Source organism: Lactuca virosa, chromosome 3 (assembly GCF_052849685.1).
Source record: "Lactuca virosa cultivar CGN04683 chromosome 3, Lactuca_virosa_CGN04683_v6, whole genome shotgun sequence".
Lineage (NCBI taxonomy): Eukaryota > Viridiplantae > Streptophyta > Magnoliopsida > Asterales > Asteraceae > Lactuca > Lactuca virosa.
The window spans coordinates 93,536,650-93,551,726 of NC_136428.1; positions in this window are offsets into that span (position 1 = coordinate 93,536,650).

The window sequence follows — 15,077 nt, forward strand, 5'->3', positions numbered from 1 at the left end:
TGTCATCATCAATCCCCTTCTTCTTAACTTGAGAACCAGAACCCAAAGCTTCATTACCCTTCGGTTCGGTTGTAACTTTGACTTTCGATTGAGCAGATTCTGTTTCGGTTTTCACAGTAACCTTCGGTGCACCTTCTCCCCCTTGTTTTGGAGGGATGAATTTCTCCGAAACACCCTTCATCTCGTGTAACAATGCAAGGGCAGGAAGAAGTTTTGAAGTCAAATGATTTCTTATAGTGAGAGTAAGGATAGGATCATGAGCACCAAGTAGGTTGGTAAGCATATCCTTGACATCTCCAGCACAGCTTCTGAATACTGCACGCTCAGTCTTCAATAATGAGATCTCCTTTTCAGCATGAGCCAACTACACCTTCTGAACTTCAATTGTTGAAACTTGGCGGGCAAGATCTTCCTGTAGAGCACTCTCCTTTGCTAAATCAGCTTGGAGAAATTCAAGCCGAGAATTCACAGAACTGATAAGTGAAGTGTTCTCTGCTTGCATTGAAGAACGAACAGCCTCAAACTTAGTTTGTTCCTCTTGAAGGGACTTGGATAAGGAATCTATGGAGGTGGTCACTTTGGCTGCATTGGAATCCGCATGCCCTTTGAGTGATTCGAGAAAGATCTGAGTACTGTGAACAATTTCTGTAACATCAGCAGTAGCCTTCTTGCAAGAAGAAGTAAAAGCGTTAACAGCCTTCGTTGATTTGTCAATAGCCTCAGTATATTGCTCAAGAGCAGTATCCATAAAAGCTTTGAGCACAACATCATTGTATGACTTGTTGGCATCAAGCAATTTATCAAGTTTCTCATCAATGCTCTGCACTTGTTGGCGTGTGACTGGAGCTTCATCATCATCATCAGTAGGAAGCCAATAGGGACTAGTTGTAACGCCCGTGTTTCTAGGCTAGGCATTAATATTGACATAATGGTCTAGGTTAACCTTTGTGACTCATTTTGGAGAAATGAAAAGGAATTATGTGAATATTATGTGTTTTATGTGTTTTATGCTTAATTATTCGGGTTTAAATAATTAAGAATAAAAATGAGCGTCAAAAAATTAAATTTTAGATAAAGCCGATATCTATTAAGAAACTTGTGGTGGGCGTGACAAAGATTACTGATATATAAAGAATGTCGAAATCCGAGTTATAACGAAGAAGTTATGACCTGTCGAAGTTTCGCAACAAACCGGCACGGTGCCGAATGTCGTAAAAAGTGAGTTTTTGATAAAACTACTTTTTAGCCTTAGTAATCTAAACAAAACTCGTAGTATTCGTTAAACCGAGAAGTTCGATAAAAAGAACGCCCAAATCTGACTTTGTATAAGGAAGTTATGATTTTTCGAAGTTTCAGCTTAGCAGTAGACAGCTAAAAACTCGAATTTTAGATCGAGTGATTTTTAGCCGACACGACCTAAACGAGAATCGAAGGTCTCGTCATTAGTAGCACAACGGTAAAAAGTCTGACGAAAACGGACGTCGGATGAAGAAGTTCTGAATTTTTAACGGATTTCCTGTCCCGGTCTGTTAAAAATAATAATATAAAAATTAAATTCAAAATTAGCCGACGAAGTCTAAACGGAAGTTGTAGAGCGTAATTTTACCTACGCGTGCATATAAAGAACGTCAAAAACGGAGCTCGTATGCGAAAGTTATGGATTTTAGAAGTTTTGGCACGAAAAACGAGAAAAAATCCCCAAAACCGAGGAATTTCGCATAGGTGGACTTCGGCCACGTGTCCTCGCCTCGCAGGTGCCACGTGTCCGAAATTCTGATGAGTCACCGAAGTCGTGGAAGCATCCGAGGAGTGACGCGTGTGCAGCCGAGAGTCCAACACGTGGCAGGTGACTCCTCCATCCGAAGCCGCCTTACCTCGCCCCGACGCATGTCGCACCAGCTGTCCGAAGCGGTCCAATCAGAAGCCTCCAGCGAGGCCCTCGCATGCGCAGCCATGTGCAAGCCCACGTGCGAGCCTTCCCTGCGAGCCCTCGGATCTGCGATGCGTGGCTTCTTCTCAGCCGTTGGATCAGGAGGCTCGGCCCTATAAATAGGAGGGTGCGAGACCTCCCGGGTAAACTTTGAAAACTTGTCATTTTTAGCCCTTTTTTCAACATTTCTTTCATTTCAACTTCCCTCGAAGCCCCGGTATCAATTATAACCCCCGAAATACGCCACGAAGTGCCCGAGAAGCCCGGAAAATTTATCTTTTCGGTTTCGAAGCCCGACCCTTCGCAGAGCCCGGTTTCTCAATAAAACTCCCGGTTTTATTAGAAACGATCGTTTTAGGAAACGAATTGCTGCCCGATTTTCATTAAATCAGGTGAGTGTGTAGTTACTTTCACATTACACATAGATATGAAGTATTTTACATAAAATACGTGTTGTGTGAATATTTATTGTTTGTTTATTTGAGTTGGATGTTGAAGGTGTGATTTATACATGTTTTTAAATAATTTAAACTGTATATGTATTTTTATCTACAAAAATGTTGGGTAAAACATTGGTAGATGAAATAATGGGTGTGTGATGATAGGTGAGTTGGATAAAGGAGATGATCAGTAATATTGATCATGAGTTGAGGGTGAGTGGTGAAATTTGAGAGAATCACTTACCCAAAATGTTGGCCCCAGTCATTCAGCAGAGTAGGGATGACAACCATGGACTATTTTAGATGGTCTGTGGAACACTAGCAGGCCCGCAACTTGTAGGTGTAATGAACTATATGTTCATTTGGACTACTCTAAAAACCCATCGACATGTATGACAGGGGTGAATACTGTCAATAATACTGTCAATAAATAAGAGCTATGAATTTAGCCCCTGTTGTATAAACCCTGGTGATGGTGTGACCTTGTGCCTATTCCTTAGGATGAATCCTTAGGAAGGAGTGATAGTTGAATCTTAGGGTAAACCCTTAAGAAATTAATAAGATAATGGGTTTGGGGTAATTTGGTTGATTGATGTTTAAGTACAATAAATTTATTTATTGTGGGTTGAAAACCCTATATGCTCACCAGGCCTCCAAGCCTGATCCACTCAGCTTTTTATGATTATAGGTAGTGGACCCCGAGCATAGTCGGATGATGATGATGAGTGATTTATGGATTATAGGCCAGTAGTTATAAATAACTGTTGTAAGGCTTATAATGTCTTGTTTATGCTTTTGATCTGTATCGGAACACGACATCCCGAGGTTTTAATATAAAAGGAAATTATATATTTCTTAAAGAAAGGTTTTGATAAACATTATCATGTTTTATATTGGGGACCTATTTCGCAATATCTTTTGAAAAGATTTCTCTGATTTTATTTTAAAAAGCATAAATTAAATCGGCCTTTTCTGGCCGAGAAATTAGGGGATGTCACAGTTGGTATCAGAGCATTAGTTTAAGCGAACTAAGAAATTGTAGGATTTCTAGACTTAAACTTAGAATGCTAAATGATGATTGTGAGATGAATGTCTACCATATTTTAGACACGAGCACTAGTTTATTTTAGGAAAGATGCCTAAAATGCTTTTATGTGCTAAATGTTTTGTGTTATAGCTATAATGATGCTATTATTTGTTCGGATCTATGGTCTGTTGCCGACCGGATCTGGAAACCTTATGTGTGTAGGATTCTAAACGTATGACTACGATATTAGAACTAACATATAAACGTTTCGGAGTAATACGAAGATTTAACGTCTATCGAAATTAAAGATCTAAATTCACCTACGATTGGTGTATAGAACGAAATGGCAAGTACACAAAGTGAATTCGGAAACGATAATCCGCAGCCTGAGCCAATCACGATGACTGGGGTGCAAGCAATGGTGCGTACGATGTTGGATCAACAGATGGAAGAAACAAAACGTTTACTTCAACAAAGTAAGGATGAACTTACTGTGCCAGTACGTCAGGCATCTGTTCTTGAGGTAACTATCTGGGTTGCTAAGTCTATTGAAGAAATGATCAATGACAGGACCGCCAACAAGATTGAAGTTGGCAAGAAGAGGAAATTTGAGGGGTCTTCAAGGCCCAACAAGAGCAACATATCCTCAAAGTCTGGAAAAAGAAGAGGTAGAGGAAAATGGTGCAAAAAGTGCAAAATAAACACTCCGGGAATTGTGACGGGAAGGTGAGGTGCTTTAGGTGTGGAGAAATAGGGCATTACGCCAATCACTGTACGATTCCCAATAGGGTGTGTTATGTATGTAAGGAAGAAGGCCATATTTCTAAGGACTGTCCGAAGAAAAATGAAGTAACAAGGCCAAGTGCACCGCCAACGCCAAGGGAATTTCAGAATATCCTTAACGAATCAATTAATAATGCTAGGAAGTAGAAGTAAAGACTTGATACCCGAAGATCAAGTTACGAAGTAATAATGTGAATAGTAACAAGTGGTTTAGCCTATTAGAGGCATAGTATAGGGTAAACTTGAACCTTTGTGTAATCGTTTCAAGGAAATAATATAAACCCTGGTTTTGTTATCTGATGAATGGAATGGTTGGTGTAATTCTTGAAGTTGTCCCAATCGTCTGGAATTTCCATCACCAACCAAGTTGAAGCAGAATTGATGATTGAAGATACGCATGGAAGAAGTCCTAGTAGAGTCTAGGAAAATTTTATGATTAATTGGACACATTCGTATGTGTTAAATTGTTTTGTGATTTTAGGACTTGGGGACTGCGAGACAGTACTTGGGACGAGTATGAGTAGGGGTGGATAGTAGTAGAGATCTATACTACTGGAAGCACAGGACTCACACTTGGATCAGGGAAAGTCACAAGGTTACCAAGGAGCTAGTAATTGATTCCGTCTTATTCTAGTCTGTCGTTACCATCGTTTCGGTAATGACTAAGAAGATGATTGTTATTCCGACCTTAGAGGTCATATCGAATCGAGTCCGACTAAGATGAGTTTCTTATGTGGTTCAGAGAACCAAGTTCGATGTAGTATTTGACTTAAGCCAGAAGATTGAAGTGATAAATGATCAAAGCCATCAATAGAAGTACCCCACTCATTGTTAAAGAAGTAGGTAGTTAGAAATGATACATGTTGAACTGTGATTGTATCACATTAGAACATGAAGGAAGGTATAGTTTGCTCCGAAATTTGTCCCTAGGAGATCTGAGTCTAAGTAGTGCAGTATACAATGAGAGATCATTAGAACATGACCCATTGGTCTGTTACAATAAACGAAGGAAAATACTTATTCTAAGAAGAAGAAGGAGTCCTCAATAAGAATTTATTTTGTAACTCGAAGGTTACGATTGAAAGTCCTATGGAGATCGGAAGCTTTTTAGGATTAGCTGGATATTATCGCTGATTTATCCAAGGCTTTTCTTCGATCGCGACTCCATAGACAGCTTTGATCCACAAAGGAGCTGTCTATACTTGGAATAAGAAGCATAGGAAGCTTTAAGAAGTCAAAGAAGAAGTTGTGTGAAGCACCGATTCTTTCGTTACCTGAAGGAGTTGATGACTTTACATTTTATAGTAATGCCTCTGGAGTTGGGTTAGGTTATGTTCTGACCCAAAGGGATAAAGTGATAGCGTATGCGTCGAGGCAATTGAAAGAGCATGAAAAGAACTACCCCACTCATGGTCTGGAGTTGGCAGCGGTAGTATTCGCCTTAAAGGTATGGAGAAGGAATTGAACATGAGGCAACGGCGCTGGCGAGAGTTACTCAAGGACTACGACTGTGAGATACTTTACCACCCTGGTAAAGCAAATGTTGTTGCTAATGCTCTCAGTCGGAAGGTAAATCTTGAAAAGAAAAGGCCAAGAGCGTTGAGAATTGAAGTTGTCTCGACAATTATGAAAGCTCAAGAGGAAGCTTTAGAGAGAAATGACCGAAAGGGGGAACGTTTGGGCAAAACGTTGGTGTTTGATACAAACGGTCAAGGACTGAAGGTATTCAAAGATAGGATTTGGGTACCTAAGGCGGGAGGAGTAAGAGGTCTTCTGATGGAAGAAGCTCACAAAGCCATGTACTCGATTCATCCCGGTAGTATGAAAATGTATAGGGATCTAAAACCCTATTACTGGTGGCCGACGATGAAGCTCGATGTTGCAAAGTATGTGGACGAGTGTGTAACTTGTGCTAGGGTTAAGGCACAACATCAGAAACCGTATGGGAGTTTAGAACCTTTGCCTATACCCATGGGCAAATGGGAAGACATCACTATGGATTTTGTGACTAAACTGCCCAGAACAAGGAACGGTCACAACATGATTTAGGTGGTCGTTGATCGCTTCACTAAGAATGCGTATTTCACAGCCGCTAACGAGAAATGGTCTATGGATAAACTTGCGAATTCTTACGTGAAGGAAATTGTAAGGCTTCACGGTGTTCCATTAATGATTGTATCCGATCGTGACAGTCATTTTACCTCAAGGTTTTGGAGGAGTCTACAAGAGGAATTGGGTACCAAGTTGTGTTTGAGTACAGCTTACCATCCGCAAACCGATGGTCAGAGCGAATAAACGATTCAAACGTTGAAGGATATGCTGAGAGCATGTACCCTGGAATTCCAAGGTAACTGGGATGAACATTTGCCTTTAGCAGAATTTTTCTAGGGTAATAGTTTCCACTCAAGCATCAAGATGGCACCTTATCACGCTTTGTATGGGGAAAAGTGTTGAATGTCGTCATGGTGACTGGAAGCTGGGGAAAAGCAGCTTATGGGACTTGAAATAGTCCATCAGACTGCTGGAAAGTTGAAAGTGATTAGGGAAAGGATGTTAGCTGCTCAAAAGAGCTATGCTGACAAGAAAAGACAACCGATATCATTCGAAGTTGGAGATTCGGTTTTACTTAAAGTCTCGTCATGGAAGGGACTTATAAGGTTTGGTAGAAGGGGAAAGTTGAGTCCAAGGTTTATTGGACCATTTAAAGTTCTTCGGAGGATCGGGAATCAAGCTTACAAGCTAGAATTACCGAAAGAACTGGAGGGTATTCATAACACATTTCATGTGTGTTATTTGAGGAAGTTCACGGGAGGTGTGCCCGACATAATTCCCATTTCTGAATTAAGGTTGGATGAGAGCAAGAGGTTAATTGGAGAACCTGAGGCAATCGTTGACTGTAAGACTAAGAAGTTGTAACGCAAGATAGTCGATTTAGTGCTTGTGCGTTGGAAACATATAAATGGGCCAAATCTCACCTGGGAAACGGAGAGTGACATGGTGAGTCGCTACCCGTAGTTGTTTGTCGTTGTTTGATTCCGGGGACGGAATCATCCTAATGGGGGGAGAGTTGTAACGCCCGTGTTTCTAGGCTAGGCATTAATATTGACATAATGGTCTAGGTTAACCTTTGTGACTCATTTTGGAGAAATGAAAAGGAATGATGTGAATATTATGTGTTTTATGTGTTTTATGCTTAATTATTCGGGTTTAAATAATTAAGAATAAAAATGAGCGTCAAAAAATTAAATTTTAGATAAAGCCGATATCTATTAAGAAACTTGTGGTGGGCGTGACAAGGATTACGGATATATAAAGAATGCCGAAATCCGAGTTATAATGAAGAAGTTATGACCTGTCGAAGTTTCGCAACAAACCGGCACGGTGCCGAATGTCGTAAAAAGTGAGTTTTTGATAAACTACTTTTTAGCCTTAGTAATCTAAACAAAACTCGTAGTATTCGTTAAACCGAGAAGTTCGATAAAAAGAACGCCCAAATCTGACTTCGTATGAGGAAGTTATGATTTTTCGAAGTTTCAACTTAGCAGTAGACAGCTAAAAACTCGAATTTTAGATCGAGTGATTTTTAGCCGACACGACCTAAGCGAGAATCGAAGGTCTCGTCATTAGTAGCACAACGGTAAAAAGTCTGACGAAAACGGACGTCGGATGAAGAAGTTCTGAATTTTTAACGGATTTCCTGTCCCGGTCTGTTAAAAATAATAATATAAAAATTAAGGTCAAAATTAGCCGACGAAGTCTAAACGGAAGTTGTAGAGCGTAATTTTACCTACGCGTGCATATAAAGAACGTCAAAAACGGAGCTCGTATGCGAAAGTTATGGATTTTAGAAGTTTTGGCACGAAAAACGAGAAAAAATCCCCAAAACCGAGGAATTTCGCATAGGTGGACTTCGGCCACGTGTCCTCGCCTCGCAGGTGCCACGTGTCCGAAATTCTGATGAGTCACCGAAGTCGTGGAAGCATCCGAGGAGTGACGCGTGTGCAGCCGAGAGTCCGACGCGTGCCAGGTGACTCCTCCATCCGAAGCCGCCTTACCTCGCCCCGACGTGTGTCGCACCAGCTGTCCGAAGCGGTCCAATCAGAAGCCTCCAGCGAGGCCCTCGCATGCTCAGCCATGTGCGAGCCCACGTGCGAGCCTTCCCTGCGAGCCCTCGGATCTGCGATGCGTGGCTTCTTCTCAGCCGTTGGATCAGGAGGCTCGGCCCTATAAATAGGAGGGTGCGAGACCTCCAGGGTAAACTTTGAAAACTTGTCATTTTTAGCCCTTTTTTCAACATTTCTTTCATTTCAACTTCCCTCGAAGCCCCGGTATCAATTATAACCCCCGAAATACGCCACGAAGTGCCCGAGAAGCCCGGAAAATTTATCTTTTCGGTTTCAAAGCCCGACCCTTCGCAGAGCCCGGTTTCTCAATAAAACTCCCGGTTTTATTAGAAACGATCGTTTTAGGAAACGAATTGCTGCCCGATTTTCATTAAATCAGGTGAGTGTGTAGTTACTTTCACATTACACATAGATATGAAGTATTTTACATAAAATACGTGTTGTGTGAATATTTATTGTTTGTTTATTTGAGTTGGATGTTGAAGGTGTGATTTATACATGTTTTTAAATAATTTAAACTGTATATGTATTTTTATCTACAAAAATGTTGGGTAAAACATTGGTAGATGAAATAATGGGTGTGTGATGATAGGTGAGTTGGATAAAGGAGATGATCAGTAATATTGATCATGAGTTGAGGGTGAGTGGTGAAATTTGAGAGAATCACTTACCCAAAATGTTGGCCCCAGTCATTCAGCAGAGTAGGGATGACAACCATGGACTATTTTAGATGGTCTGTGGAACACTAGCAGGCCCGCAACCTGTAGGTGTAATGAACTATATGTTCATTTGGACTACTCTAAAAACCCATCGACATGTATGACAGGGGTGAATACTGTCAATAATACTGTCAATAAATAAGAGCTATGAATTTAGCCCCTGTTGTATAAACCCTGGTGATGGTGTGAACTTGTGCCTATTCCTTAGGATGAATCCTTAGGAAGGAGTGATAGTTGAATCTTAGGGTAAACCCTTAAGAAATTAATAAGATAATGGGTTTGGGGTAATTGGTTGATTGATTGATGTTTAAGTACAATAAATTTATTTATTGTGGGTTGAAAACCCTATATGCTTACCAGGCTTCCAAGCCTGACCCACTCAGCTTTTTATGATTACAGGTAGTGGACCCCGAGCACAGTCGGATGATGATGATGAGTGATTTATGGATTATAGGCCAGTAGTTATAAATAACTGTTGTAAGGCTTTTAATGTCTTGTTTATGCTTTTGATCTGTATCGGAACATGACATCCCGAGGTTTTAATATAAAAGGAAATTATATATTTCTTAAAGAAAGGTTTTGATAAACATTATCATGTTTTATATTGGGGACCTATTCCGCAATATCTTTTGAAAAGATTTCTCTGATTTTATTTTAAAAAGCATAAATTAAATCGGTCTTTTCTGGCCGAGAAATTAGGGGATGTCACACTGTAGTATGTTGAGTCAAACTCAGCATTATCTCCAAGAAGAGTTGCTCCAGAATCGGTTGAAGGTGAAGGTTAAAGTGGTTTAGAAGTGACAGGAGGTTCGGTTTCAGTAGTCGCCCCCGTATCAGATACGTTGACTCTTACTGTCGGTTCTGGTATAGTGGTGGTAGTTGATTGGGAAATAATAGGAGTGGGTTTAGGAGTGGTAGAAACGGGGATGGTACTAACGGTTTGTGGTGGTGGAACAGAAGTTGTTGTTTGAGATGTGGTAGGGGTGGAATTGGAGCAACCGAAACTGGAACAGTCGTTTTCGGTGATGGAGGTGGTGTTGGAATATTGCCATGATGAGGTTCGGTTGGAGTCAGTGATCGAGGAGGTGTGTTACCTCTCGGTTATTCATGATGCTCTTCTTCATCCTCCTCATCATTGTCTGAACTGGAAGGAGAAGGACTCCTGGATTTCTTCGCCATCTTCTTGATCTTCTTGGGCTTAAAAGAATCTCCTTTTCCAAACTTTCACTTCCTAGACTTGGAAGGCTTAGACGAATCATCCTCGGTTGTTCCTTTCTTTGTAGTTGCCCTTTTCCTCTGTTTGCAGGTTTCTCCACAGCATCCAAGGCAGCCTGTTGTTCAGGAGATAGTACTCTCGGTTCCTTGGGAGGAATTTTGCGATAATCAGCCATGACCTTACTCTTGGCTGATACACATCGGTACATCGTCTCAGGAATAGAACCAATGTGAGAGAATTTCGAGGCATCGGAGAAGATGATCTTCGTCGTGTGAAAAGTAGCCACAGACGCGACTAGGGGATCCTTCATTACCGGAATCCGCAAAGTATCAATCGCCCTTCGTGTAATGAGAGTCCAGAATCGACCACACGAAATTTCAGAGTGCCTCGTTGAAGTGTTGAGGCTTTGCACCACTTGTGACCAGTTAATCGACCCATAGTCGAGATTTATACCATTGTAAAGACTGTATAGAAGGGTCAGAAAACCCTTGCTGGTACCATCAGACCCACCACTCATCTCTGCTAAACTCTTGATGAGAAGAGTAAGAAATCCATTCCATTGGGGCGGTAAGCATGACTTCTTAACCTTCGTAACCGTGGTAAGCACATCAGTGTAGCCCATCTCGTAGAGCATCGAGAATAGTTGAGTAGTGGTGATGAAGTCCGGTGAGATCACAGACGAATCCACAGCAAGTTGTAACAATGAAGAAAATCTCCCTTTTAAAATCGAAGCCTTGTGAGAGAAGATTTGGAAGTAGATCCTCTCCTTGTTCTTGTCATATGAAGCAGTAGTGTAAACCTGCGATAGGAGTGACATTGGGACGGATTCCACCTGTGTTAGGGCTAGAACCAGAGGTGAATACTTCAAACACTCAACCACTTGTAGCATATACGAATCGTACAGAAAAGGGTTGAGTTGAATGATCATGTTCTGGTTTGGCTTGATCGAGAGCAATGTGGATGAAGCAGTTTGATCTTGAACAGATGAGGAAGTCGCCATTGTTGAGTGAAGGAAGAAGATGAACAGTTGCAAATCGCCTTGTATATTGAGAGAGTTTTGTTGCTGGTAAAAGAGACAAATGTAATTAGAAACCCTTTATATACCGTTGCCAGGTGAGAGAAAAATCATCATGATAATGACGCGGTCACTGAAACGTCGCCTGAAAAAGCGCGATGTGACAGGTTGGTTACTCCCAGGTATATGTCAGCACGCGTGGGTATAGGAACCGTTCAAATTCACGCGCCCAAAAGCTTATCCTCAATTCGTCATTTGAAATTCAGCTTCACTCCAAAAATTAGGATAACCCCTGTTGCTCCAAAAGGTAAACGAACCAACAGCAACCAGAATGTTGGAAAATCACAAAGAATTTTCGTGCAATAGAGTGACAAAAGATAAAGAAAGAAAGCAAAATGTGTATAGGATGTGAGTGATGTCTATTAGAAGACATAAAGCAGATGATTCCGGGCAAGAATCGCTTCCTTCAAAGTCAAGAGAGACGTGAAGTGCTTGCTTGGTTTCTCGAGAAAATACGATCGAATGCTTGTTAAGAAACATCGAAAGGCTTCTTTTAATTAATAGGCTAAAGGTGGCTTATCTTCAACCGAACGTCGATTCTTAACATAAGACCGAACGTTGGAAGAAGTACTTGTGAGACCAATGTGATCTGTTGAACAAGTAGGTTGGAGATGATTTGCTGTGACTAAAGATGGTATATAAATCTCAAAAACAAAAACAAACTGGATCTTTTTGGGAAGAAACGCCTTGGTGTTAGAAAATTTCATAAAGACCACGCAAAAATAAAATGAGATTTCATTAGGTAACAAGTAAGATCTTGAATATAATGATTCACCGTCAATTCATTGTTGGTGTTGGATTGTGGGTTTCACTCAGCATGTGGTGTACGTATCTAAGATCATAAACACAGATTTTATGCAACCATAAACCTCAGTGGTAAAGACCGAGAGTCTCAAGGGTTACAGTGGTGAACCGAAAGTTGATGGAGAAAGTAAGAAGGGTGGTTAAAGAACCAAAAGTACCTCTGCTATATAAACGTGACAAAGCAGAAAACTCTTAACTCATTTGAGAAGAGTAAGGTAGCTCTTGACTTGAGTTGATTTTAACAGCCTGATTGGGAAGAAACGATAGGTATAGATCGAATCATTAAGGCCTTGCTCTTAGTCTTAGAGGCTTCGGTCGAAATGCTGCAGCATGCTTCTAGAGACTCTTAACTAGTTCATTTGAAAAGAATCATACCTATTTTAGCTCCAAATTCTGTTACACTGATATACTTGGGACCTAATTAAAAGAACAAGTATACAAACACACCACACAAACAAAACAAACAAACAAACCAACCAAAAAAAAAACGTTTAGAAAAATATTTTTGGAGTTTTGAAATTTTCTGAAAAATAATAAAAACAGAAAGATAAAAGAAAAATATTTTTGGATTTTCGAAGATTTCTGAAAAATAATAAAAACAGAAAAAGAAAATAAAAATAAATTAGCACAAAACACTCTTAAAAAATAGAGTTAAAAGAATAAACAAAATGTACAGCCGAAACCAAATCTGAAAAGAATGAAGCGAAATAAGTCGAGCGTTCGGTTCATTTCGGTTCCATAAAATTCCGGAGCCGAAATAGACCGAGCGTTCGGTTCATTTCGGTTCCCGAAAATTATGGAGCCAACCGAAATGAACCGAACGTTCGGTTCATTTCGGTTCTCGAAAAATCCGGAACCGAAATAGACCGAGCGTTCGCTCTATTTCGCTTGTCTAATTTTTAGAGAGAGATTTGAGGATTCGGTACCGACTCTACTTCTATCATTCCCAAATCTTGTAAAATTTTATTGAAGCTTGCTTCCGGTAAGGCTTTAGTGAATATGTCAGCCAGTTGATCAGAGGACCAAACGAAATGTACTTCCACGTTCCCATCTTCTACATGGTCCTTGATGAAATGATATCTTAGTGCAATATGCTTTGTCTTTGAGTGTTGCACTGGATTGTGGCATATTCTTATCGCACTTTCTGAGTCACAATAGAGAGGTATTTTCTTCATACTTAGCCCATAGTCTCTTAGTTGGCTTTGTATCCATATTACTTGAGAGGTACAAGATGTTGCAGCTATATACTCAGCTTCGGCTGTTGAAAGTGACACACAGGTTTGCTTCTTCGACTGCCAGCTAACAAGTTTACCATCAAGGAATTGGCATCCACCAGTAGTGCTCTTTCGGTCCAGACCACACCCTCCGAGATCAGCATCAGAAAAAGCTTGAATAAAGAATCCAAATCTAGCAGGGTACCAAAGACCGAGAGACGAGGTTCGCTTCAGGTAACGGAAAATATTTTTCACTGCCACCATGTGAGGTTCTCTTGGATTAGCTTGAAACCTGGCACAATAACAAACAGAAAACATAATGTCCGGTCTACTAGCCGTTAGATACATAAGGGACCCTATCATTTGACGATATAGTGTTATGTCAACAGCAGGTTTTTCCAGAGATGGCGTTAACTTAGTGCCAAATGCCATAGGAACCTTCACTTTCGAATCTCCCATCATACCGAATTTTGCCAGCAAGTTCTTTGTGTAGGCCTCCTGGTTGATAAATATACCTTCTGGTCCCTGTCTAATATTCAAACCAAGGAAAAAATTAATCGGACCCATTGCGCTCATTTCAAATTTAGTCTCCATCAACTTCCTGAATTCAGCCGTTAAGCTAGGATTCGTGGAGCCGAAGATGATGTCATCGACATAAATCTGAACTATCATTAGATGTTCGCCTTCTTTCTTTCGGAAGAAGGTTGGGTCAACCGAACCTTGCTTAAATTTCGACATTTTCAGAAAGCGAGTTAAAGTTTCATACCAGGCCCTCGGTGCTTGCTTCAAACCATATACAGCTTTATCCAGCACATAGCAATGATCAGGGAATTTCTCATTCACGAACCCAGGTGGTTACTCAACATACACCGTTTCTTCTAGTTCTCCATTCAAGAAAGCGCATTTTACATCCATTTGGAAAACTTCGAAGTTTTTATGAGCAGCATATGCCAGAAAAATCCTAACTGATTCCAACCTTGCTACAGGAGCGAAGGTTTCCTCATAATCTATCCCTTCCTCTTGGCAATATCCCTTCACCACCAACCGAGCCTTGTTTCGAATAACGTTCCCCTTTTTGTCTAATTTATTCCTGAAGACCCATTTCAAGCCGACCACTAAAACATCCTTTGGTGTGGGAATCAGCCTCCAAACTCAATTTCGTTCGAACTCATGGAGCTCATCTTGCATTGCTTGAACCCAATCAGAATGATCAAGTGCATCATTAATTGTTTTCGGTTCGACTTAACGAATTAAACATACATAATTCAACATTAGAGAATAATGCAGTTTGTTTCGCTTTCAATAGAGAACGTGTTAGAACTTTCTCAAACGATTCACCAATTATTTGTGTTTTTGGATGGTCCTTAGTCCATTTCGTTAAAGGAGGATAATTAGGATCATAAGCTGGATCCAACTCTGCGTTTACTTCTTCTTCAAGCTCTGATTGATCACCTTCGTCAGTTGTGTTCTCTTTCTCCCCCTCAAATGGCGAAGTGTATCCCTTGTCAGGTTCAGAGTTTTCCTCTTCTGTGGGAGTTGGATTCTCCCCCTCGATTGGACTATCATTGGGTGGTTTTGGAGTTGGATTCTCCCCCTCGGCTGGACCTTTACGGGTTGGGGATGGTGTTGGCTTCTCCCCATCGAAAGATATTTCGGTTGTCTTAGGTGCAGATGAACCCTCCCCCTTGAACATTGAGCTGTTGTTTGGAGAGTCGGTTGAGGGTTGGCCACCAGTCGGTTTAGGA